At 42.0% G+C, this 26110-nt stretch overlaps 1 pseudogene; it reads right to left on the bottom strand.

Moving 5' to 3' along the window:
* Gm38433 overlaps nt 1–24534 on the bottom strand; it is a 33959-nt pseudogene extending 9425 nt beyond the window's left edge.
* Between the last annotated feature and the right edge of the window lie 1576 nt (nt 24535–26110).

Below are 26110 nucleotides of genomic sequence, written 5' to 3'. Positions count from 1 at the left end.
GTTTCAGTCACGGTGTTTCACCAAAGCAGCAGCAAACCTGACTAGGACACCACACTTGTTGTTAAAGCCGTGGGGAGGGTTTCTGGATATTTTACCAAATGTACACGTGACAGAAGCCTCCACAGACAATGCTAAGATGTTTCTCCTCTCCATGTTTCTCTAGAAGCTCTAAGGCTTACAATCTTACATTTAAGTCTTCAGGCAGTTTCGGTTTGATTTTTATGTTTCACGTAAGAGAAATATCCTAAGTAGACATTTCTCTAAAGAAGACATAAACAAGGAATGTAGACATATGAAAAGGGGCTTATTGATCATCCAGGAAATACAAGTTAGAGTTAAATGAGAGGCCACTTCACAGTTGTTCAAAATTCTGTTATTAAGAGGGCAAGAGGTAGCAAGTATTGATCAGAGTGTGGGAAAGGGGGGCTTGCATGCACCATTGATAAGTATAGATTGGTACAGCTACCCTGTAGAATGACTTGGAGGCTCCTAAAGCAGTTAATAAAGAGTCACCCTATGACCATGCAATCTCACACTCAAGGGAAGCAAATCACCACCTTCTGCGGCACTGATGCCCACAGTCAAGGCAGCTTTCATAAAAGCAAGGATATGGAAACAATGGAAATGTCTGCTGATGGGTAAAACTTTTTGATATGCATTAGACTATCAGTTAGCTTTATAAAGGGAGATCAAGCCATTTTCAGCAACTGGGATGAATCTGACTGTAGTAAGTCAGCCACAGAAAAATCTTTCTTGATGGCATTTACACATAGGATCTAAGAAAGAAAAACTACCCAGACAACAGACACATCGAGGATAAAGTAGTCGTCACCAGCATCAGGGAGTGTGTGCACAAAAGGTGTGATTGAGGCCAAGGTTCAAGGCTCTAGCTATGTAAGTCTAGAGATCTAATTATAGTGTCACAACTATAGACAATAACATTAGAGCACAGGGGAAGGGGAGATTTTAGGTGGTTTTTTTTTTTTACCCCAAACCCCAGTAACTGTAGATAAGTTGATAAATATGATGGAGTGCTTGCTGTGGCAATCACTATAACTACGCCTGTGTGTATTAAAACATGACACTGTGTACTGTAAGTCTTATTAAACGAAGCCAAAACAATATTTTTACTGGGTTAACCAGCTTTGAGGGTGATGATGATGGTGGTGGTGGTGGTGGTGGTGGTGGTGGTGGTGGTGTGTGTGTGTGTGTGTGCGCTCGCACAAGTGTTCAGGCAAAATAGACATGGTGGCTAGGTTGATTTTTGGGTGTCTTCCTGGGTCATTCTCTACATTACCTTTTCAGATGGAGTATGTTGCTAAGCCTGGTGCTCTCCAGTTCTCTAAATGGGCTGGCCAGGAAGCCACAGGGATAAATCTATCTCTGCCCCCGCCCCCGTGCTAGGATCACAAACACACAGAAGACCATGCTAAGCTTTGATACGAATACCAAGAATCCAAACTCACAAGACTGGCCCTTTACTAACTAAACCCCAGCTCAGACTCTGTGGTCTTTTGATTGTCTCCTTTTGACCAGTTTCCTCTTAATGAGAATGTGGTTTTTTTCTGCAGCTTTTAGTACTTTGTTCAGTTCGGTTTTAAACTTATTTTAAGCAGAAAAGCTAATATTTATTTACTTTATTATGTAAATGGTAAAATATTACAAAAGTTCAGTGACTCCTCATTTTCTTCTCCTGGCCTGTGCTCATGAGCACCAGTCTTGAACACACTTGTGAGTGCTGTGTGCTTTAATTCTGTAGTCCACTTTCACTTTTAGCATGAATGCATGCCTATAGGAGTGATCACGCACACCGCATTCTGTGTATACTCACAGCACACTCTGTGTACACACACACACCCTACATACATGCACACTGTTTACATGCTCCTTCTGTGCACATGCACACTCTGTGTACATGTACAAAACACTCTGTGTATACACACAGCATACTCTGTACACTCATACAACCTGCATATATGCATATTCTGTGCACAACACACCCTGTGTACACCCATCCCACATATATGCACATTCTGTGTACATGCACAGCCTGTGTATACACACATTCTGTATATACGCACTGTCTGTGCACATGCACAGCACACCCTGTGTACACCCATCCCACATAGATGTACATTCTGTGCACACACTGTATACACAAATGTTCTGTGCACACACACACACACACACACACACACACACACACACTGTGTACATGCACAGTACACCCCATACCACATTTCTAGCATGCACATACTATTGGATTTCTGGTGGTCTCTTAATTTTTTGCTGTTTAAACAACACTGGAAATATTATTGCATTGTTTAATCATTTCAATAGTGAAAGCCTGTAAGTTTTTCCCCATCTGATCTTGTCTTTAGTAAAAAATCTGTACTGAGTTCCTTGGTACCAAAGATCCCGGTCTTTCTTGCACATTTCCAAGTTTCTTCCACAAAATATCATCTTTTTTCTGAAATTGCAAAGTTCAGCACACACCTTCAACTCCTCTTGTCAGTGTTTGGAATTAATCATTTACTTTCTGCTACCAGTTGGAGAAAGCAACCAAAGGTTTTTAATTTGTGTCCTGACCACCCCCCCCCCCCCACCAGGGCTGAGCACTTCCTGTTGTTTCTGGCCCCTCCTCTATATTTGTGTCAGTTCTAGATGCTGAAGATAAATTGTATGCCAAACCTCCAGCCCGCAGCTTTCCTGGAAGTCCCAGCAACCCTGGGGTGTGATTTTTTTTTTCCTAAAATGCTTGGTTAGTGTCTCCAGATTGCAGATGTTCAAGTGGCACCATGTCTGTATACACGGGATGTCATGTCTTGTGACTGTGCCTGTCATCTAAGATAACAGGAATGGTTACTGTCAGGGACTATGTTTCCTTAAGTATTTTCTGCATCTAGTTGTGGCCTTGGTGGTAGTGGGTAGTGACTAGCTAAGAACAGCTTGGTTTGTTTGTTTGTTTGTTTGGTTTGGTTTGTTTAAACCTAAATTTGTTTTTGTTTTTTAAAAAAAGAAAGATTCTGGAAACTTCCTTTTTTCTTCTCATGTTCAAATAGGGTGATGTTTTGATAATGTTGACTTCCCCCCCAAAATTCTAGAAATAGATGTCTTTCTAGATACACTTTAAAGAGAGTAGTCATTAAGTAGCAGCACGTGCCTTCGTGATTCTGGGGCTGTGTGACACTAATTAGCAATGCTCTCATGCCCTTCACCAAGCATTCTCAGCCTTCAGTGACTCTGTAAATGTTCTTTTCCCTCAGAAAGCAGCTCCCTCCTGAACTGCCAAGCACCTTTGTACTCTATCTTTAGGAATCTCTCAGCTACTGTCCAGAAGGAGTCACAGAAGCCACCTTAACTCATTCAGGTGAAAAGATTCTGACTGACGTACACTCCTCACTACCACAATCAAGACATACGTTTTCAGGGCCTGTGAGATGGCTCTGTGGGTAAAGATCCTGAAAACCTGAGATTGATCCCTGGTATCTAACATGGTAGGAGAGACTGGGTATCTGCATGTTGTTCTCTGACCTCCACACACATGAACAAACAAATAAACAAATGTAAAATACTCATTTTAATTACCTTACAATGTCTCCCTGTGCTCTCTACCAAGACCTCCACATGATCAGCTCTAGATAATTGATAGACTCCCTGTCAGTATGAACTGGATTTGTCTTTCCTAAAGGTTCATAGAGATATAAACATGGTGTGAACTCACAAACCTCCCATCAGGGTGATGGATATAAACATCCAGTGTGAACTCACAAATCTTCAGCCAGGGTGGTGGCTATAAACACAGTGTGAACTCACAAATCTTAAATCAGGGTGATGGCTATAAACATGGTGTCAACTCACAGATCTTCAACCAGGGTGATGGTTATAAACATGGTGTGAACTCACAAATCTTCAACCAGGGTGATGGTTATAAACACGGTGTGAACTCACAAATCTTCAACCAGGGTGATGGCTATAAACATGGTATGAACTCACAAATCTTCAACCAGGGTTTTTTGTTTTGCTCTGGTTTGTTTGATTTGCTTGTTGAGACAGTATTTCACTGCACAACTCTGGTTAGCTTTGAACTCACTATGTAGATCAGATCACTGGCCGGGAACTCACAGAGACCCACCTGCTTCTTTTCCACATTACTGCCTGTGATGGAAAACCAGATGCCCATGTGCAAACTATGGACTATCCCATATTATATACCCACCGAATATAGTACACCAGATATTGACATGAAGTAGGATATAGGCATAAACATTGTCTTAGTCAGGGTTTCTATTCCTGCACAAACATCATGACCAAGAAGCAAGTTGGGGAGGAAAGAATTTATTTGGCTTACACTTCCATACTGCTGTTCATCACCAAAGGAAGTCAGGACTGGAACTCAAGCAGGCCAGGAAGCAGGAGCTGATGCAGAGGCCTTGGAGGGATGTTCTTTACTGGCTTGCCTCCCCTGGCTTGCTCAGCCTGCTCTCTTATAGAACCCAAGACTACCAGCCCAGAGATAGTCCCACCCACAAGGGGCCTTTTCCCCTTGATCACTAATTGAGAAAATGCCTTAGCGTTGGATCTCATGGAGGCATTTCCTCAACTGAAGCTCCTTTCTCTGTGGTAACTCCAGCTGTGTCAAGTTGACACAAAACTAGCCAGTACAAACATAAAAATTGAAACCATCCAAAACTTCTGGAAAAATCACTGGTGAGATCATTTCAATGGCCCGGTAGCAGGAGAAGATTATCATGCTATAAACAAGCAATCTCACTTCGTGTTGGAACCATCAGTTACCACAGTCTGAGATTTACTTATGCTGTGTATGGTTGTAGGGTCAGCCACAGTGTATCTGCCCTTTCCACTTCTCTCTTGGTCAAGGAGGCAGGCCTTCAGGAGGACGCTGCCTTGTAATGGAAATGAAACTCTGAAGTCATTCTAGAGTCCCTTTAAAGAGAATAGTTATTGTGTAAAAATATGTATTTTCTATGATTCTGGGACTCTGTACCATTAACTGGGAGATATGTCACATGAAGTAATTTAGAAATAAGGGAGCTGTAAACATTTATCTATGGAGATATTGATACTGGTGTATCACTGGGTCTCTCAGTCCTCGTCAGAGAAGCTTCCTCTTTCAGTAGATGGGGATTGACATAGACGACATATCCCAGAACCAGACAGTGTGTGAGACTGAGAGGTCTTGGAGCACCTAGTCCTAAATGGGTATCTTTATCTAACACTTCCTCTAAAAGCTCAAGAAAAGATGTTGAGGTTTGGTCTCACTGTCTATTGTAATGCTAAGTGTAGGTCCCCCAAGACCTGGAGTCAGTACATAGACCCAAGTGACACTATGTGACCCCTGCACCCAAGTCATTTCTGACTGGTAAATAAAGATGCCAACAGCCAATCATTGGGCAGAAGAGACATAGGTGGGTGGGGTTTAGGATTCCTGGGCTTGGGGTTAGAGGAGAACCACATAAAGGAGAGGAAGGGGAGGAGGAAGAAGAAGCTGCCATGGGGCAGGAGTCAAGAAAACATGGCCCTGGGGGTTGACCAATTGGAGTTAAGAGCAGCCCAGAAATAACTCTGGGGTATTGATAGGAAAGTAGATTCTCATAGTATAGAGGATAGATATCTGCCCCACTCTAGTGCTGATTAAAGCTTATCGTAACTACAAAGATTGTATGTGTCTTTTATCGGGGATTTGAATGATGAAGGTAAGGTAGAAACAATGTCTATGAGGTTGGGATTAAAATGTCTATAACAAGAGGGAAAGCAGAGGGACTGGGTGACTCCAAGGGAACAGCATCTTCTAGACACAACAGGACCAATGCACCTATGAACTCAGAGACTGGCAGCACATTTAGGACACGAACAGGGTCAAGCCAGATGGGATGTCAGCACTGAGAGGGCCCCACCCCTAACCAAGAAATTATTTGCAATGGATCCCTCCTGACCAAGGGAAAATCAGTTGTCTCCAACAGAGAGTCACTGGGTATACAGCCACAGGCCAGGGGCAGGCAGCACACCCAAGAATAGCTGCCAACACAAACTGTGCTAACTGTGTTATTTTTAGTGGTCTCTTTGTTTCATTTTCCTTTGTCATGGTGTGTGTGTGTGTGTGTGTGTGTGTGTGTGTAAGAGAGACAGAGACAGACAGATACAGAAACACTGAGACAGACAGAGACACAGAGAAAGTGACACAGACACAGAGACACACAAAGAGAGAGAAAGACAGAGATGCAGAGTGACAGAGACAGAGAGACAGAGACAGAAAAACAGAGACAGAAAGACACACAGAAAAAGAGACAGAGAAAGAGACAGAAACACAGAAACAGAGACGCAGATACAGAAAGAGACAGAGATAGAAATACACACACACACACACACACACAGAGAGAGAGAGAGAGAGAGAGAGAGAGAGAGAGAGAGAGAGAGAGAGAGAGAAAGCTTGGGAGTCAGATAGGCAGAGATGAACCCTTCTGACTCAGTGTTAGAATTCTGACTGCCTTGATTTTGTGTGGGCTGTGGATTTGTGAGGGCAGCCATCCTGTCATATACAAAAGACATTGTTTTGCTGTGGTCCTCTCTGACTTCTGGCTCTTACAATATATTTATATCTCTTTTGTGATGCTCCCAGAGCCTTGGGGGGAGGGGTACAATACAGACATCATTAGTAAATTTTACAGTTTTAATGTTTATGTTGAAGTCTATGACTCAGTTCATGTTGGTACTTGTGTATACTGTGAAGTAAAGATGGAAATACATATTTTGCAGATAAAAACCCATGTTTTTTCATTATAGTCTGTTGAAAAGCATCAAATTATCTCAGGGTCCTTGTTCAAAATTACCAGGAATGCCAGGCTTTTATGCCTGCTCCCTCAAGTGGGCGGTGGTGTGCTCTGTCTGCCACCATGAGTGGGCGGTGGTGAGCTCTGCCTGCTCCCACAGGTGGGCCTTGGTGAACTCTTAACCCAGGCTCTTGGTTACATTTTGTTTTCCGTTTTCACAAAACTTTTGCCACTGCAATTTCTCTTCAATTCCTTTAAAACTTTCAACACAAACACATCTTTAAAAATATTGCTGCTGTTGTGACTTAGATTGAGTTGAATATGTGGTTAAGTTTGGGGAGAATTGATCTGAAAAATATTGACTCTTACAATTCACATAGACGATCTAAATATTTAACAATTTCTCAACAACTGCCAACAGAAAACTGGGGGTTTTGTTGTATTTTTCTTGCGTGTTTTAAACTCTTGATGCCATTAAAATAATATTTTAAGAACTTCCTATCTTAACTTATGCTCAAATACAAAATTAAGAATTTTATTAAATATTAAAAATATTTTGATTTTTGCAGGTTGGTTTCTCATGACTCTGCTGATTCTGCCTTGGCAGCCAGTTGTTTATCTTATTACTTTTGGATTATCTGGGATTTTCTGTGAATAGAAGTTGTACCTCTTTCCAGTACGTGTTCCTTTTGGCTTATGGATCCACCGAGATCAGGATAATTAGGATCAGGATAATTAAAAACTTTCATTGTAAGTTTCTTATAGATAGTGACTAGATGTTCGTCAATTTTCTTGATTATTTTCAAAGAAAAAGCTTTTGGTTTTATTGATTTTCTATAATTTATTTTCTGTCTCACTGAGTTCATCTATTATTTTGATCCCCTCTTCTCTGACTCTCCTGTCAATCTTGTGGTATAGTCTATGCTGGCTCTAAAACTCTGATGCTCTGGTCTATGTCTCTTTAAAATATTTTACATTATTTATAAGTTTCATACATTTGTACAGTGTATATTGATCATATCCATTCACCACTACCTCCTCCCAGTGCTCCCTTGTTTGACCCTCCCCCTCCCCTGTAGTCCACACGCCCTCTTTTTATTTTTTACCTTTTTTGGTTATTAACAACTCACGGAGTCCAACTATTGACACCCATATATGGGTGGATCTAAGGCTATCCAAAGAGTCAGGGTCAAATGAACGGTGGGCGTGTCCCCAAAGGAGAGTGGCTATGGTTCCCTCAGCAGCCATCTACTGCCAATAGCTCCACGTGTAGAGTAGGGTCTTGAGTGAGATCTTGAGCAAGTCTTTATTTTACTTATTTACTTTTGGTTATTTTATTTATTTACATTTGAAATGTTGTCCCCCTTCCCAGTTTCCCCTCTGCAAACCCCCCATCCCATTTCCCTCCCCTTTGCCTCTATGAGGGTTCTCCACCCACCTACCCACCCACCCACTACTTCCTCACCACTCTAGCATCCCCCTATGCTGGAACATCAAGCTTCCACAGGACCAAGGGCCTCTCCTCCCACTGATGACCAACTAGGCCATCCTCTGCTACATATGCAGCTGGAGCCATGGTTCCTTCCACGTATAATCCTTCGTTTGTGGTTTAGCCCCTGGGAGCTCTGGTTGGTCTGGTTAGTTGATATTGTTGTTATTCCTATGGAGCTGCAATTCCCTTCAGCTCCTTCAGTCCTTCCCCTAGATCTTCCATTGAGTCCTTGGGGTCAGTCTGATGGTTGGGTATGAGTATGCACATCTGTATTGGTCAGGTGCTGGCAGAGTCTCTCAGGGGACAACTATACCAGGCTCCTGTCTGCAAGCACTTCTTGGCATCAGCAATAGTGTTAAGTCTGCAGATGGGATGGATCCTAGGTGAGGCAGTCTCTGGATGGCCTTTGCTTCAGTTTGAGTGAGTCTTATGTAGGTAACAGTAGCTGCTGTGAGTTGACAGTTCTCCTCATCAGCCAGCTCTGACCTTCTTTACATCTGCCATTCTGTTAAGTGCCCTGAGCCTTGGATGGTGGAGATTAGTATAGATGGCTGGTCCACAGCTGAGCATCCAGTTGTTTATATTCAGCTCTTGTCTTTGCACTACTCACTGCACAGTGAGCTTCTGGGAAAAGCTGGGAGTGGCACCAACCTCCTTGGGTCTGAGACTTCTGGTGCCTCGAACTCCTCAGCACCCTGAAGATTCAGATTATAGTTCTCCTTTCCACTGGTACTTAACTTGTGCTTCCTTGCCCAGCTTAAGATGAAAGCTCAAGGGATTTATTAGTAGGTAAATAAAAGTTTGAAGCTATAAAAGTCTCAATATGTATTGTTTTTCTCTATCACAAACTGTCGAAACATCATATCTCCAGTAAAAAAATATTTTAATTTTTCCATCAAAATTTCTTCTCTGATCTGTGGGGTAGTTAAATAACAGACTTATTGTGATTTCCAAGGTACCTTTCTAATTGAGATTTTCAGCTTAGTTTCTTATGTTATAATTATGCTCTATATGGTCTAAACAATTTAAATTTATTGATGTGGAGTCTGGAGATATGGCTCAGTTGGTAGAGTGCTTGCTTAGCACAGAGGAGATTATAGGTATAGTTCTGAGCACCACATAAACTATGCACTATGGTGCATACCTTTAATACCAGCCTGATGGAGGCTGAGGATTGGGAGCAGAAACTATTGCTAAGCTGTATAGCATGAGCTATATATATATAGTATGAGCTGCATAAACCTTGTTTCAAAAAGGAAATTACTGGGAGTTACCTTCCAGCCCACATCAACTGCGCACTATCTTAATTGCATTGTATGCATATGAGAAAATTCTGTTTCTATGGTGCATGGCCTGTTGCATATATGCCAATTAGGTCCAATTGCATGGCGGTGTTGTTCAAAGTCTCCACATTTTTGTTGATATATATCTATTATATTGTTTTATTACTGAAAGAACAGAATGGGAATTTTCAGTTGGAATTGTCTGGTTTTGTATAATCTTATAGAAATGTACTCTGTGTATATTACAGTTCTGTTATTGCATACCTGTATGTGTAGAGTTGTTTTTCTGGAATTCTCTGTTCCCATTCTGCAGAGCCTCTTACATTTCTCTCTGGTCCACTCTGCTACTATTTGCAGCCTAGCTTCCTTGTGGTTAATGCTCTTGCTTCTGTGGAAGGAAGACCTTTTATCTTTTCTTTTTTTTAATTTAACATATATTTATGTTATCTTTATTGACTGTTTAAGAAACTGAATGTCAGATACTCATTATAGAAATAAAAACAATGCACTCAAAAGCATATCCTTTTAATATATCATCAATAGATAATTAAATCTCTATATAATAATATCAAGGAGGTTAATGAGTAAACTTCGTCTCAGGTCTACTTATATCTAAAATATGTAGCCTTCTTAATCTGACTTTGATATTTTTTTAATTAGGTATTTTCCTCGTTTACATTTTCAATGCTATCCCAAAGGCCCCCCATACCCACCCCCCCAATCCCCTACCCACCCACTCCCCCTTTTTGGCCCTGGCGTTCCCCTGTACTGGGGCATATAAAGTTTGCAAGTCCAATGGGCCTCTCTTTGCAGTGATGGCCGACTAGGTCATCTTTTGATACATATGCAGCTAGAGACAAGAGCTCCGGGGTACTGGTTAGTTCATATTGTTGTTCCACCTATAGGGTTGCAGTTCCCATTAGCGCCTTGGGTAATTTCTCTAGCTCCTCCATTGGGGGCCGAGAAATGGGAACAAAACACCCATGGAAGGAGTTACAGAGACAAAATTTGGAGCTGTGACGAAAGGATGGACCATCTAGTGATTGCCATATGCAGGGATCCATCCCATAATCAGCTTCCAAATGCTGACACCATTGCATACACTAGCAAGATTTTGCTGAAAGAACCCAGATATAGCTCTCTCTTGTGAGACTATGCCGGGGCCTAGCAAACACAGAAGTGGATGATCACAGTCAGCTATTGGATGGGTCACATGGCCCCCAATGGAGGAGCTAGAGAAATTACCCTTTTATCTTTTCTGTTCTCTTACATTTAAGACAGATTTCTCGCAGATGGAGTACAGTGGATGTTGCCTTTTTTACTTAATTCAGATGGACTCAGAGCTTAGAGTGTTTATCTTAACTATGATACGGTTGAGCTTTCTCTGTGCTTTACTTTGCTTTTTACTTTTTTTTTTTACTGCTTTACTTTGGTCTCATCCTTCCTTCCTTTTTTCCTGATCGATTGAGCATTTTTCATATCATATATTGTCATAACTGTTTGCATTTTTTGGTATATTTTGATTAAGATTTTGCTTCCGAGTATGCCCTTTAAGTTGTCAGGGTGTCTTTGAATGGTTGTATATCACATGACACATAATGAAAGCTCTCACAAATTCCATCAAGTTCATTCTATGATTTTATTCACATTTTTATTTTCCCTGTGTCATAAACCTTGTATAGTTTTATTCTTCTCTTTGCTTAAACTGTTATGTAAAACCTCCAGGACATTGTAAGGGTTCTTCTCTGCCCACTGTTGCTATCTTTCCCTCTGACATAACTAATTTGTTCTTTGCCTTTCAGCTTCCTTTGTTTCACATGTGTGCTCAACATCTTGAAATGTGGGTTTTGTTAATTTGTATCACAACGGGAACAACATTTGGACACTTGTCTCTCTCATTTTCTTTAACACCATGCATGTTAAACAACTGCTCATTGTTTCATACATCGCAGAAGACATTGGTTTATCTTATTTTTACAGATGTGCTTCGTCTGCATCATCTGTCCTCAGAGGACACCTTTTTTGCTGTGTTGATGCCATGATGTTTTACTTCGAGTGTTAGTATTTTTCATGCCTAGAGGTCTCCTCTGGTTCTTGCTAAGTCCACCTCTTTGGTCCTTTTGTTCCTGCTTCCCTTTAAGAATCTGAGTGTGGTCTGCGCTTTCTACATACACCTGTCTTCTTGTTGGTGCGCCTGTCTTTACATCTCAATTTATTTCTGGTTTTCCAGCTTTTGAGACTGCACTGCTGTGTAAATCTATTACTGGACATTGTAAATGTCACATTGCTGAGTCTGGTTTGGCTGTGGCCTGACTCTTACAGTGCCTGACTGTTTCAGTAGACTGGGTTGCTTGCTGAGAAAAACCCAGCTCCTTTAGGCTTTGCTAGCATACATATAGGCTATTTTTACTCTAAGGATAATTCGTTTCCATAACAGCACTATGACCCCAATGGAGTCTTCTATGTCATAGGTGGTCATTATTGCTGATCATGGTTTACTGAATTTTGAACGTTTCTCACAGCTGCTATGCATCTGGGGAGTTTTGCGGCCTGCAGCTCTTTGCTGCTGCCTTGGCTACCATAGGAAGCTTCACTATCCACCTGCATGACCAAGTGATTATCAGAACTTCAAGGGACCATTTTGCTGATTTCTGGAGCTGCTTGTCTTCATGTAGTTTCCTTCTGGAATCTTCCATGAAACTTCCAGCCACTATAGCCCCCTCTAATTCAAGGATCAATTTGCTCTACTCCGTGAAGACATAGAGCTAGAATGTGGTTTCCTCTTCTGGTCCCTGTGTCCTGAAAATACTCCACAGTCCCCAAGGGGATCAAGCATCCTGGTTTCCCTGGCTTCTCCTTAGATATGATATCTTTGAGCTATGCAATGTGAGGGATTTGGCAGCTAACTTGTTTCCTAGCTACTCTTGGTTGGAGGTTACTTTAGGATCCTTCTTTTTCCTCCATAGAGATAAGCAAAAATCCAGATCAGAGCATCTAACAATGCCAGCTAAGCAAGCTTTGGAGACTCGTGGCTAGTTAAAGTTGCAGAGAAAAGCAACTTCAGGAAACATAATTAATTACTCCAAGAAAGCTCTTGTTTGAGCACTTATGCCCATATGGCCTGCCGTAAGGTAGCAACCAACACTCATTCTGAACACAAGCAGTGTTCAGACTTTGCTTTCCGTTTGAAGGTCTACAACATCGTCCTACTGTCAGTCAGGGCTGCTGCATCTATGCATGGCTCCACCAGGGCATGTTTCTGTTCTAATGTGTTTACTGTAGAAATGTGTGTCATGTGTTTTCCTTACTAAATTAAACCAGGAGGACCTCAGCCAGGCAGGTGCAGGCTTAGGATCAAATAGAAGCCATTTTACACTGAAGGTTTTTGTTCTGGAAACAAAACTTGTCTGGTTTGGCTCTGAGCTACAGAGGGACACAGGCCTTCCAGATGCAGCAAGACCCTTTGCTGGTGTTAATTTGCAAGTCTGTGCTCTAAGCTGGTATTGTGTACACATTTTATTTAATCTGTACTGCTATAGACTGTAAGTTGTAAGACAATATTGTCAACTAAATGATGTCTTCACCTATAATTGTTTATCCCATGTTTCCTAAAAAGAGCTTTTTAAAGATCGTACTTGGGCACATAGCATATTTTAAATTACAGTTTTTGCCCTCATGAGTATGCAGAGTAGAAAATTTAAGTGAAAACAAATTTGCTATTGTGAAACTTCTCCCTGCCTACCACTGCATGTGTAAATACATGTGTATGTATGTGTGCATGTGCACACATGTATACACACGCACACACATGCGCGTGCACATGTGCTGTTCCTTCACATGCAGGTACACTTGTGTGTGCAGATGCTTATACACATGGAGGCCAGAGAGCAACCTTGCATATCTTCCTTTAGACACTGTCCACCTTAGGTTTTATTGTTATTGTTTTGAGACAGCATCTCTTAACGACCTGGAACTCACCACATAGACTAGGCTGGCTGAGCACTAAGCTGCAGGGATCTACCTCCCCAGGTCTGGGGTTACAAATGTGCACAACCACACATGGCTTAAAGAACATGGCATTGGGGGATTGAACGCAGATCCTCAGGATTGTGAGGCAGGCACATTACTGACTGAGCTTCCCTTCTTGTCCAGATTCTTGACATGGCACAATATATTAAACACTACACTCTTCCCCACCCCCTTAAAAAACATCCCAGGAAAAGTCTAGACATTATAAATTAAGCAACATGTCAGGACTTAGAATCATCTTGCACAATCAATAATTTGTCTAACCACCAAAACCAAACATACAAAGCAGGGTTTCATGGACACATTCCCATTCACAATAGCCTCAAAGAAAATAAAATATCTAGAACTCAACATAACCAAGGATGTGAAGGACCACGAAAATGAAAACTTTAAGCCTCTGAAGAGATTGAAAAAGACAGTAGAAAATGGAAAGACATCCCACATTCAGGGACTGGAAGAATTAACATGAGGAAAATGACTGTTTTAGCAAAAGCTGGTTACAGATTCAATGCAATCCCAATCAAAATCCCCATCTCATTCTTCACAAAATTAGAAAAGGGAAAAAAAACTATTCTAAAATTCCTATGGAACCACAAAAGACCCCTGTTAGCCAAAACAATCCTGAGCAAAAAGAACCAGGCTAGAGGAATTTCCTTTCCAGATCTTAATGTATATCACAGAGCCATAGTAACAAAACAGTATGGCACTGACACGGAAACAGACGCGCAGACAATGCAACAAAATCAAAGACCGAAGTATTAGTACATAAATGTTCACCCATTTAATATTTGACAAAGATGCCAAAAGTGTGAGCTGAGAAAAAGAAAGCATCTTCAACAGACAGTGTTAGGAAACTGTATGTCTACATGTGGAAGAACAAAATTAAACCTGTATCTATCATGTTGCCCAAATGTATCAAAGACCTAAATGTGAAACTCAGAAGATCCAGAAGTTCCCTAGATGTAGGTGTCTGAACATGACTCCATTTGCCCAAGTATTAAAGCCAAGGATTGAGTGGGACTTCATCAAACTAAAGAGCTTCTACACAGCTAAAGGAAGAATCAGTGGGGTGTGAAGAAAGCCCTCAGCATGAGAGATCCTTTGCCAGCTACACATCCGACAGAGGAATATTATCCAGGATACACAGAGAACTCCAAAGATCAATCAAAACAAGTAAATGGTCCATTTGAAAATAGAGTATTCCCAAAAGAAGAAAAAAATGGCTAAAAATGTTCATCATCCACACTAATTAGGGAAATGTAAATCAGAACCACTTTGAGATTTCATCTGCCCCCTGTCAGGATAGCAAATAACAATGGAATGACTGGCAGCAAATGGTGGTGGGGTGAGGGAAAGGGATCCTCGTTCACTGCTGGTGAGACTGCAAACTGGCACAGCTGTCATGAAAATCAGTGTGGAGAAATCACAAAAAACTAAAGGTAACTCTATTGTAAGACTCCTGGGCTGGATAATGGCTCAGTGGTTAAGAGCACTGACTGCTCTTCCAAAGGTCCTGAGTTCAAAATCCCAGCAACCACATGATGGCTCACAACTATCGGTAATGATATCTGATACCCTCTTCTGGGGTTTCTGAGGACAGCTACAGTGTACTTACATATAATAAATAAATAAATAAATAAGTAAATAAATAAATAAGACTCCTATAGCACTCCTGAGCATATGCCCAAAGGACTTGACATCCTATGCCACAGATACTTGCTCAGCCATGTTCACTGCTGCTCCACTAACAACAGCTGGGACATGGAACCAACCTAAATGTCCTTCAAGTGATAAATGAGTGATGTAAATGTGGTACACACACATACATACACAGACAGACACATATACACACAGACATACATAGACACACATGCATACAGACAGACACACAGACACACAAACACACACACATACATATACATACACAGACTCACCAGGGGTGGGGTGGGAGAGTGGTTAAACCCCAGAGAAACAAGGAAAGGAAACAAAACCATTGACAGCATAGAGGTGTTGGAGAGCAGTAGAGAGGGGAATGGCAGGTATGGGTGACCTGAGAGGGAGCTGGGAAAGGGGGTCTCCTTAGGGAGGTAAATACAGAAGAATGTGGGGGAAAGGGAAAGGGGAATAGCATGATACGTGAGCCAATAGAAAATTAAATACATGAGGGTGTTGTTGGGGAAGGAAAAAGTTACACACAGGAGGAGGAAGGAGGGTAAAATAACAATAAGAATGTCTGGGAAAGCTACGAGACATACTCTTTACCCCCAAAACCTATAATGCAAGTAACTGCATAAATGAACACTTTCCGTTTTAATGAACTTCTTTTCATCTAGGTTGATGGAGCTCTCCCCAGGAGCCAAATGTGGAGAGTTGTGAGCAATCGCCATCATGAGCCTCCGCTGTGCCTAACTGGTAAACAAGTAATGTGCGCAGGTGCAAGAGTAAGTTCGTGCCAAGTCACTGCCCATCCCGGAGCGTAGTAGTGGGGTGATGAGTGAGCAGCTAATTAGGAGCTGATGCGTCACACGGAGGGGTATATAAGCAGCACCATTTTCCTTGTTCGGGGTCTTCCTTCAGATGAAGCAATAAAGTTTTGCCATAGAAGAATCCGGTTGTCCGAGTGAATTCTTGCTGGCGAGATACTAGCTCGGGATAGCCAAAGAACACATAACAAAAGCCCAATACTAAACATGAGAAGCCCTCTCTTGAGTGGCTGGTTAAGATTTTCAAAGAAACTCCCCAAACCTGCAGCCTCTTGCTATTGCCCTTGCTTGCCTCACTGCAAACATACAGCCTACTGCTATTCTCTTGGTGGCCCCACAGGTAAGTCTTTATTGCTGAAGGCACTATGCACTTCAGAAGCGTGGCTGAGAGGTTCCCGAGTTGGAACCTAACGTCCCTCCCTGGGCACTAGCTTCTGTGGTACCAGAAGGCACCATGAAAGCTTCCAAAGGCTGGAGACAACCAGCCCACCAAGCTATAATGCCCATGAACCACAACAGTGACCACCTTAGCATGATAACCCAAAGGGCACAGTAGTGGCACACATACCTTGGCAGTCACCCAAAGTTTCCTAATTGGAGTTAAGACCTACTCAACAACAAGAAGAAAATTGTGCCTAGTACTGGAAACTCAGTTAACTACTCGGACCTCACAAAGTCATGGCTATTGGAGTATAATTTGTTCAACCAGATTAATCTCTGACAATCTATCAGCATTTATACTTATAGCCTCAGGTAAGTATGGTCCTTATCCTTCATCCAGGAAACTTCTCTTTGCAACCAATGGAGACCACTCCAGAAAACTACAACCAAAATGCAGATTTGTAGAGCCAGTCTCAACAAAACAAATCTACAGAACACTCCTGCAACTAAGGCTTGGGGAACATTGCAGAAGGGGGGGGGTATAAATATCATTAAAGCCAGAGGGTCAGAGAGTTTGGTGTGACACTGTGTCTCCTAGTAATGTCAGAAGCTACACCTGTAAAGTCTCACCAACATGTCTGCCTAAACATGAACTGAACAAGGATAACACCAAGAGACATGCCCAAGTGGGTGAGAAGGGCCTAAACCCTACAAAAATATAGGCAACTGAGGAAAGATGAGCGTGCAAGAAATAGTGTTCCCTAGGAAAGAGCACACCAATGGTTGTCCAGTGCCAAATAGTGAGCCCTGAAAACACACATATAAGCAACATTCTCTGAGCAGATTATATTTAAGAATATATGTATATACATATTTGCATGCAATAAAAATTAGTCTGAAAAGAGGCCATGAATGTGGAGGAGGAGTACTTAGGAGTGGTTGAAGGAAGAAAGGGAAGAGAGAATGATGTGATTATATTATAATCTCAAAAATAAAATGAAGTTTAAAAACTATGAAATAAACAGGCAATAACTACAGAAAAGATGGGTATCAAGTGCATGTCCAGTCACTTAGGCATTCCAGTGGAAAAGACAAAGCATATGCACGTGACAGCAATGCTATGTGCTGTACACGCACAGAGTGGCCATGTGCTGCACACACAGAGAGTGGCCATGTGCTGCACATGCAGAGAGTGGCCATGTGCTACACATGCAGAGAGTGGCCATGTGCTGCACACACAGAGAGTGGCCATGTGCTGCACACACAGAGAGTGGCTATGTGCTGTATACAGAATGTGTCTATGTGGTGCCTGCTACCTAGATTTCAACTACAAGGGGGTAAAGCACTGAAACCTGCAGTCTTACATGTGAGATATGGAAATGGCACAACTCTTCATTTTTAATTGAACAAAATGTGGAATTCTTCCTTTCTTACTTACAGCCTCTTGCTGATTCTTTTTCTCTTCCTTCTCTGAATTGCAACAAATGTGTTGAAGTTGTTCACACACTGGGGGGAGATACACAGAATGTCTGCAATGAGAGCCTCCATAGAAGTAAGAGCTCTCAGGACACAGCAGGAGAAGGGTTACTCTACACTGTGGCTGGTCAGTGGATGAGCCAACCCTGAAACACTGTATATATATACTCTAATGTATCAAGTGTTCTGATATTTAAGAATGAGTAGTGTAGTGTTGAATGTATTAATAATCGCATTAGACAGAGGTGTCTTGTCCCTCTAACTTCACACTGCAGGTAATTAAAAACATTAGTTAGAAGGAATACAAGACACAGTGTGCAATCAATGATGCACACATTAGCACATGGTAAGTGAACTTGTGCTAGAGCTAATACACTAACCACAGGAAACTCTAGTTCCTTTTATGACCTGGATGTGTACGTGTGGCTAAAAGCCTTACAGTCTTACTTTCTAAAGCATTAGCTGGCTGCTTCTACTTTTAGTTGTTGTTACACAACCTCATGCTTTTCCTTCAGATACACTGCACAAAACAACTGCAATGTGGTAGCTAAAGGATAACATCCCACTAACATTTCGGGGAAAATAAGGTGAGGTGGGAAGACAGGAAGGGTTGAAGATCCTTGTGTCTTATTTACTTCTGTTATCTGATTACCAGATGTGTTTGGCCAGTTCTGCTAGTGAGGATTTCATTGGAGTGATGATTATATTATGATATCTCCCAGGTGGATGCAACTGAGAAAATGATGAAATGGGAGAAGAAGAGGAGGAGGAGGGTGGGAAGAGGGAGAGGAGGGGAAGGGGAGGGGAGAGGGAAAGAGAAGAGGAGAAGGGAAGGGAGAGGAGAAGGTGGAAGGGGAAGGGGAAGGAGAAGAAAGGAGGAGGGGAAGGAGAAGACGGAAGAGGAGGAGGAAGAGGAGGAAAAGGAGGAGGAAGAGGAGGAAAAGGAGGAGGAAGATCGTATGTGCAGGGTACAGTGGTAACTCTGAGGAAAGCTCAGGGCAATAGACAGGGAAGTCAGTAATGAGGACTTAGAGCAGCAACTGCATCTTGTGTCCCTCAATTTTTACTTTAAAAACTTCAAAGCAGCATCCTCAACTTGGAGAGTGTTTGTTGTTTGTTTGTTTGTTTGTTTTTTGATTCACTAAAAGAAAGTAGAAAAAGAAACAACCAAGTATATGCAAATAACACTCAATATGACGGTTGGACTAAATCTAACCACACTAATCACTGTTTTAAATGACTTAAACTTTCAAAATAAAAGAATAACATTGCTACTCAATAAAAAGCAAAGCTAAAGCAATACGCTAATACTCGATGTCTATAAGAGATACACCTCAAATAAAAATATGCAAATTAGAAAGGAGAAAAATAGCCAAATTATTTACCAAATAGTAATTTTTTTTAAATGTACCTCAAGGCAGAGAGTGGCAGTAAAGATGAAGAGGAAATTTTAATGTAGTAAAAAATTCAGTATGGCAAGAAGACAGAGTGATTGTAAATACATATTTACTTCATAACAGAGCTTCAAAACATAGAAACTAGGGAAGGTAAGTGGAGTAACATGTGAGTCTTCCACCCTGGGTGAAATGTAAAAGTCTCCCAGGAACAGAGATGAGCAGGGGAAAGAACCTGTGTAGACAGAGCTGAGCGCGCTGTCAATCAACCTGACATGAACAGTACTAACTGACCATGACACACCCACTGACCTTACAACGCATTTTCTTTTCAGGGACATGTTTAATATTTACCCAGCAGAGATATAGGCTGGGCTATAGAAGAAAAATTGCCTTCCAACAACTTCTAAATTGCACCTGAATTAAATCACAAGTTAGTATAACATACACTGAGCAGTGCTAGCTGCAGAGCAGATGAACTTAGCCTGTTCCTCAGTGCTGCTCCTTCTGGACACAGCCCTGAATGTGGACCAGATGCCCAGAGGCCAAATTCAGGGCTCTGCAAAGTGTATGGTGGGAGGTGGAATGGGGAAGAAGACCAGAATTTGATTTTTTTTCCTTTGTCTGAAGTGAACACAGGTCGGGTGAATGGGCCTGAGCTTCAGGGACTCTGGTCAGCCTCGCAGGAGCAACCGGCTTGTTGCCTTTGAGGGTTTAGTTGAGGGCTTCCTCCTCCCTGTTCCTCTACAGTCTTCCCTCTGCTTGGCAATGTCCTTGGGCCACCTCTCATCATGATGGCAGAAGTGGCATTAGGCCCAGAGGGCACCACTGAAGGCCAAGGACATGCCTCTGCCCTACAGCTTTCTGTGCCTTTCTTTCTGTGCCCCAAGCCCCACCTGCAGAGGTGCTCAGCTTAATGGGGTAACTAACAAAAACTCCCATTTCTCTCTGGAGGACTGGAAGGCGTCACCTGACAAAGAATATGTTCTCTTTCATCCTTAACTGGGATGCTTTCCACATTAGGTTTGTCAGGTGTTGTCCGGTGTCTTGCTATGAATGGAGCCTCAGCAGAACAGCGTGGTCGCTCTTGCTTTACTCCTGGGGCACCTGGCAGGAAGCACACAGCATTCCTCTGGTCCTCATGATGTAAGAACTTTAATTTCCCAGTTAAGGTATTCTAGATTTTTCTACAATGTTATTACTGATTTCCCATCTTATAAGCTAAAAACAGTTTTTGAGTAGATACTTCAAGGCATGCAAACATCTTGGGCTCTTGTCAAATATGGTAGCTTCATTTGCTATCAACCATTGATTACTTCCTGATACAGTCTTTACCATGATGGCTACAGGATGTTGGCGTTTGCTAGCACATACTCCACACTTAACTTGTTAACATTTTGTTTTCTGCCTTAAGCAAGAAACTTAAGTTCCCCAATTTATCTTTTTCCCCCTCCCCATAATTATTCTTCTCTCTGGTCTTCCTCACTCACAGACTTAACAAGATACCCATGTTCCTCTTTAATGCATCCTGCCCAGCTCTGGAATCACCCATTTATCTGAAGACTTCCAATTCCGAGGTGTTAAGCATGTTTGTGGCAACTGGAGTGTTAATTCTTGGCCATCAACTCAATACACAGGGCCTGAAATAAACACACTTATGTTCACTTTTTTCATGTTCATGGACAGAGTGTCATACAAACATGCCAAGAGCTTGTGTGTGCATATGTACTGTGCAGACACCGAAACCCAGACGCTTTTTATTCCTCTTGCTACTCCTAGCTCAAATCTCCCCCTCTGACTTCTTCCTTGTTTTTGCCCCATATTTAAATCTTTCTTTTCTTTTTTTTTTTTTACAGCTTCTAATGTTTAAGAGTCAATCATGGCAGGGAGACATAGCTACAAGAAGCAAGCATGATGGCAGGGACTTCTGAGAACTCAAAACAAGCAGGAAGCAGAGTACACACAGGGAGTGGCACAAGGCTTTGAACCGTCAAAGCTCATCCTTAGTGATGCACTTCCTCCAACAGAGACATAACTCCTAAGCATCCACAAACAATTCCACCAGCTGGTGACCAAGTGTCCAAATGATCAAGGATAATGGGGACATCTCTTTATTTTTTTTTCCTTTTCCATTTTTTATTAGGTATTTAGCTCATTTACATTTCCAATGCTATACCAAAAGTCCCCCATACCCACCCACCCCCATTCCCCTACCCACCCACTCCCCCTTTAAATCTTTCTCCGTTCACAGCGGGACTCTGGCTTTCAACCACACCTTTCTTTATCAGTTTAACTCTACAAAGTATGAGAAGTAGTTTCAAAATAGTCACCTAAGTTATTATTAAACAAAACAAACCAAGTATAAAAAAGTATTAATTATTTCTTTGCAATTCACCCCCTCCACAAACACATTGAAGATATGTATGTATGGGTACGTGTGTGTAGTCTGTGTTCAAAAACTATGTAGTGTTGGATTAATTTCTCTTCCTTCCTCCTTTCTCTCCTTGCCTCTCCACCCCTTCTCTGGATGGAATTAAATCCATGTGTTTGACTCCCTTTAAGTGTTAGGATAATAAATGCAAAAGAGTTCAGTAAGTGCTGCTCACATATTGGTGGCAACCAAGGGATGTCTAACTGGGCTTAAGCCCCATTCAACAAAAAGAAAATCATGCCTGGTACTAGAAACTTAGCCAGCTTCCCAGGGCTAGTGAAGTCATGGCCCTTAGAAAAGAATCACTTTGCTAGACCAGCATACAGATCTATTACGTTCCAGATCTAATCCTTACACCAACAGAGAAGTGCAGCTACCATCCCTCATCAAAAAAGCCCCCCAAATGGAGACCATTGCAGAAAACCACAATGGATCAAGGGAGCCCACCCCCAACAGATACATCCACATCTCAGCCCCTTCATTGATGGCTCGGGGAACCTTAAGGAAGATTGTAAGAGCCAGAGCATTAGGAAGTCTGCATGAAACAGCCTGGCCTAGAAATGGATGCACACAAAGGGCTGGAACAAGGGCAACATCAATGATCAACAGGCACATTTATGTGGAAGGGGTAAAATCTCACGGGCCACACCCTTAGACAAAGAACTGCAGGCAACGGATGACTCCAGGGATGATCACATGCATTGGCTGTCCAATGCTGAGTGGTCAGCCTTAAAAGCATTTACATGCTGCCATCCATAACAATTATAACTATAGCAGGCTGTATTTATAAATATCTGTGCACTCACACATGTGATACACACAATCAAATAAAATCAGTATCTCAACTTGAGAGCTGTGTGTGGGGTTTGAGGGAAGGTAGGTGGGAGGGAGGGTCTGTATGTGGGGTTTAAGGGAGGGTAGGTGGGAGGGGCTGGGAGGAGGAAAAACGATATGATTCTGTTACAACTAAAAGCATTAAAAAAAAAAGACAAAAAGGGCAATTTAGTGAGTGAGAAAAATAAAGAAATTATTACTTATTCTGCAGTGCCAAAATTTAAATTTTGACTATCAAAATGTTAATAATAAAGTTGTAATCCTAATTAATTTTGAAATACAGATGACTAAGCATTCTCCTAGTCCAAAATTTATAAAATCTCAGATTTAACAGAATTTTGATTTTATTCAATATTGAAGATCAAAACCTTAGTCAAAAAAAAATCGTTTGGCACACTCCTAATTTTATCTCATGAATTAATAAAGAAAAGAAAACATTTTGTGATTGATACCTGTTACAGAAACTCACAAAGTTCTTCAGCATGTGTTCTGCTGTAGGAGGTTCTATGCTGGTCAAAAGGCTTGTGAATTAGAAGAAAGCAGAGAAGACAAAGGTATGGGGCAGAGAGAAGAATTGAGGCTGGAGAAAAGTCAGCAGAGAGACAAAGGGAGAGGAAGGCAACAGTCAAGGAGGAATATGAAAACCATATTCATCAGGCATCCAGGCACGAAGAAGTTTCCCAAGTAGAGTTCTGGTCTACCCCAAACTAGTGAATCTCAGTGTCTTTCTGTAGAGCACACCCCAAGCAGCCTGGAATGGGAAGCACACCTTTGCTTTTCAATGGGGACACATGGCCGGAGTGTGCACCCACCCACCCACATTCACATGCACACACAGAACCAATGGCTTCTCCTAGAGCAACAGTGATAACAAAGAGTAGCCATCATATAACAGTCTTCCCTTTGTCTGGCCTAAAGGGAAGCTGTAGGATATTATAGCCAGGAGGCGCTTCTGAAAAAATCGTGTCCACTCTCATCCCACAGGACTCGGCCAAGGTCATGCTGAAGCATGAGGTGGATTCAGGACGAAAACCCAGAATGTTGCACAGGGTTGCTTCTTCCAAGATGGAGGGGCCTTTCTGCTCTTTTTGACTTGAGAAGCAGAAGATCTGTCTCCCCCCCACACACACACACACAACACCCCCTCCCCCGCAAACCGCCCCTCAAATGCATAATTACCATTTCTTTTAAAGGATGAGCAAACTTCAAGATTTTATTTACTGTACTTTTTTTTTTAAAGTTCTGAGGTGAATGGAGATTTTGAAAACATATGTTTACCAATTTCCCACTGGCAAGAGAACCTTGGCAGTAATAACTACATCACCTCCGTAGCCTTCTCTGTGAAGCCATTAAGCCAGGAAGCACGCTGGTTTGGGCAATACAGAAATCAAAGCGGGAGCGCGGCAGAGCAGATCCGCGTTAAGGAACAAAAACCCACGGGCTGCTTCAAATATCAACAAGGAACCCTGAAATTTTCTATCAATTTCTTTTCATGGCCTTGTGACATTTTCAACTTAAAACTGCATTGCTTGCCATCAAGGCACTTTGAGAGAGCTTCAGTTGGAAAAGGTAATTTTTGAGTGAGATTCAGCAGAAAAAGGTAATTTTTCAGAGAGGTTCACTGGAAAAAGGTAATTTTCAGAACCAATTGCTGCGTTCTTTTGCTGTTATTTGGTCTCTCTCTCTCTCTCTCTCTCTCTCTCTCTCTCTCTCTCTCTCTCTTTCTTTCCTAAGTAGCCCTAATGTCATTCATGGGCACTCTAAGTCAATACATCTGCGCTGGCTAAGTCGGTTGTGCAAAGTAAGTTTACAGCAACTGTAGCTTTAGGCGATGTTATTCCAGGGCTGTGAAGATCAAGCAGAGCATATTCCCGCTTGGCAGCTTCATCAATTCTGCGTCGATGTTGAAGCTCGAGCTGGAGGCCTGAACCCAGAATCATAATTTCAGCCACACACAAATTTTGTTTTGTTTTGTTTTTGATGGAGAATCTAATTTCACATGATGAGCCGTGCTGAGTTGCATTGCGGCTCAGCAACACAACTCTATAAGCCTTCAGTCCTGCCCCCCGTGATTGATCAGCCAGCCATGGAGGGGCTTAATAGCTAATCTAGACTGCCTCAATTCATAGTGTTTTGAGACACTAAAGGGAGGATGGCTAGTTTTAGAATGCATGTTATTATATGTCATTTGTATGAGTGGCTGAACAAGTATCCTTGAGAGCTGAGACCTTTCATCTCTTCATTTTCTGGAGAGTTCCAGTCTTTAGAAAGGAAATTAGGCAGTACAGCTTTAATGGCCTGAAATGAAGACTCTGAAATTATCAGGCTTCTCGTATGTTTCTCCTTTGATTATAGCATCGTAGAGAAAAATGAAAAAAATATCCCCCCTCCAGGTAAGATGTGAAAGTTGGGGAGCATAGAAAGGAATACGCTCCAAAGCCACCTTTAAAGGTAAGACTGCACACCCTAACAGGCCACCATTGTATTCCCCTCTTTATACATTGATTTCCTATGATTAATGGCTTCCCCTTTTGAGAGTCTCTGTGAGAAACCACCCTGACCAAGTTCACACTTTCTGGCTATGTGAACCCATGGTTAGCAGAGGACAGCTTCAATTTTAGACACTATCTTAGGCCCTTTCCCTCTGGAGCACATTACTGGCCACCCCCAAGCCCTTCAACACATTATAAATAGAATAAAGTTAAATTCTGATGCTATTTCTATGTAAAATGAACATATTACCTGTATGAGTATTGTGTGCACATGCACATGTGTGTGTACATGTGTGCTCATGTGTGTGTGCCTGTGTCTGTCTGTCTAAACTAGAGGTCAACCTCAGGTGATATTTCTCCAGACGTTGTTTTATAGGACACCATCTCTTTCTGCCTGGGTCTCAGTGATACAGCTAGGCCTGTCTCCACCTTTACCAGGCCAGGATTAGAAGCATGTATCATGACACATGATTATCCACACTGAATTTAAGTCCTGCTCACTCAGTAGGCATGCTATCATCTGAGCTGTCTCCCCAAACCTTCAAAATAACTACTTTCCCATAGGAGAAAAGGTCATGTCCAATTGCCCTGCTTTTTACATCCAAAGAGAATTAGTAATTGGCTATGATCAAGTTGTTGGTTTTCATTTTTGAGACTTTGTTTCTTTATCTATAGTTGGCTCTGACCCCACAGAGTTGCAGCTCTCCAAGGTTGGAGTTAACAACCGGCCCAATACATTGTAACCAAGTCTACTCCATGATAAGATGTTGAACAATTTGTCATCAAGGCCTAACTCTTTCCCATCTGTGTGATGGTTAATATCAACCTGGCAGAATCTGGAAGCACTGGATGTGTCTGTGGAATATTTTCTCAGTTACATTAGCTGAGGTGGGAAAAACCCATCCAATGTGAGTGGCACCATTTCTCAGCTGGGATCCTGGACTGTGAGTGGCAGAAGGGAGCTGAGCTCAGCAGCAGCATGCAAATATTATCATCTACTTTCTGATTATACGATGTAACAGCT

This window comes from Mus musculus, chromosome 5 (genome assembly GCF_000001635.26).
Source record: "Mus musculus strain C57BL/6J chromosome 5, GRCm38.p6 C57BL/6J".
Taxonomy (NCBI): Eukaryota; Metazoa; Chordata; class Mammalia; order Rodentia; family Muridae; genus Mus; species Mus musculus.
Note: the sequence above shows the minus strand (reverse complement) of the source record. Positions and strands in the feature narration are given on the sequence as shown.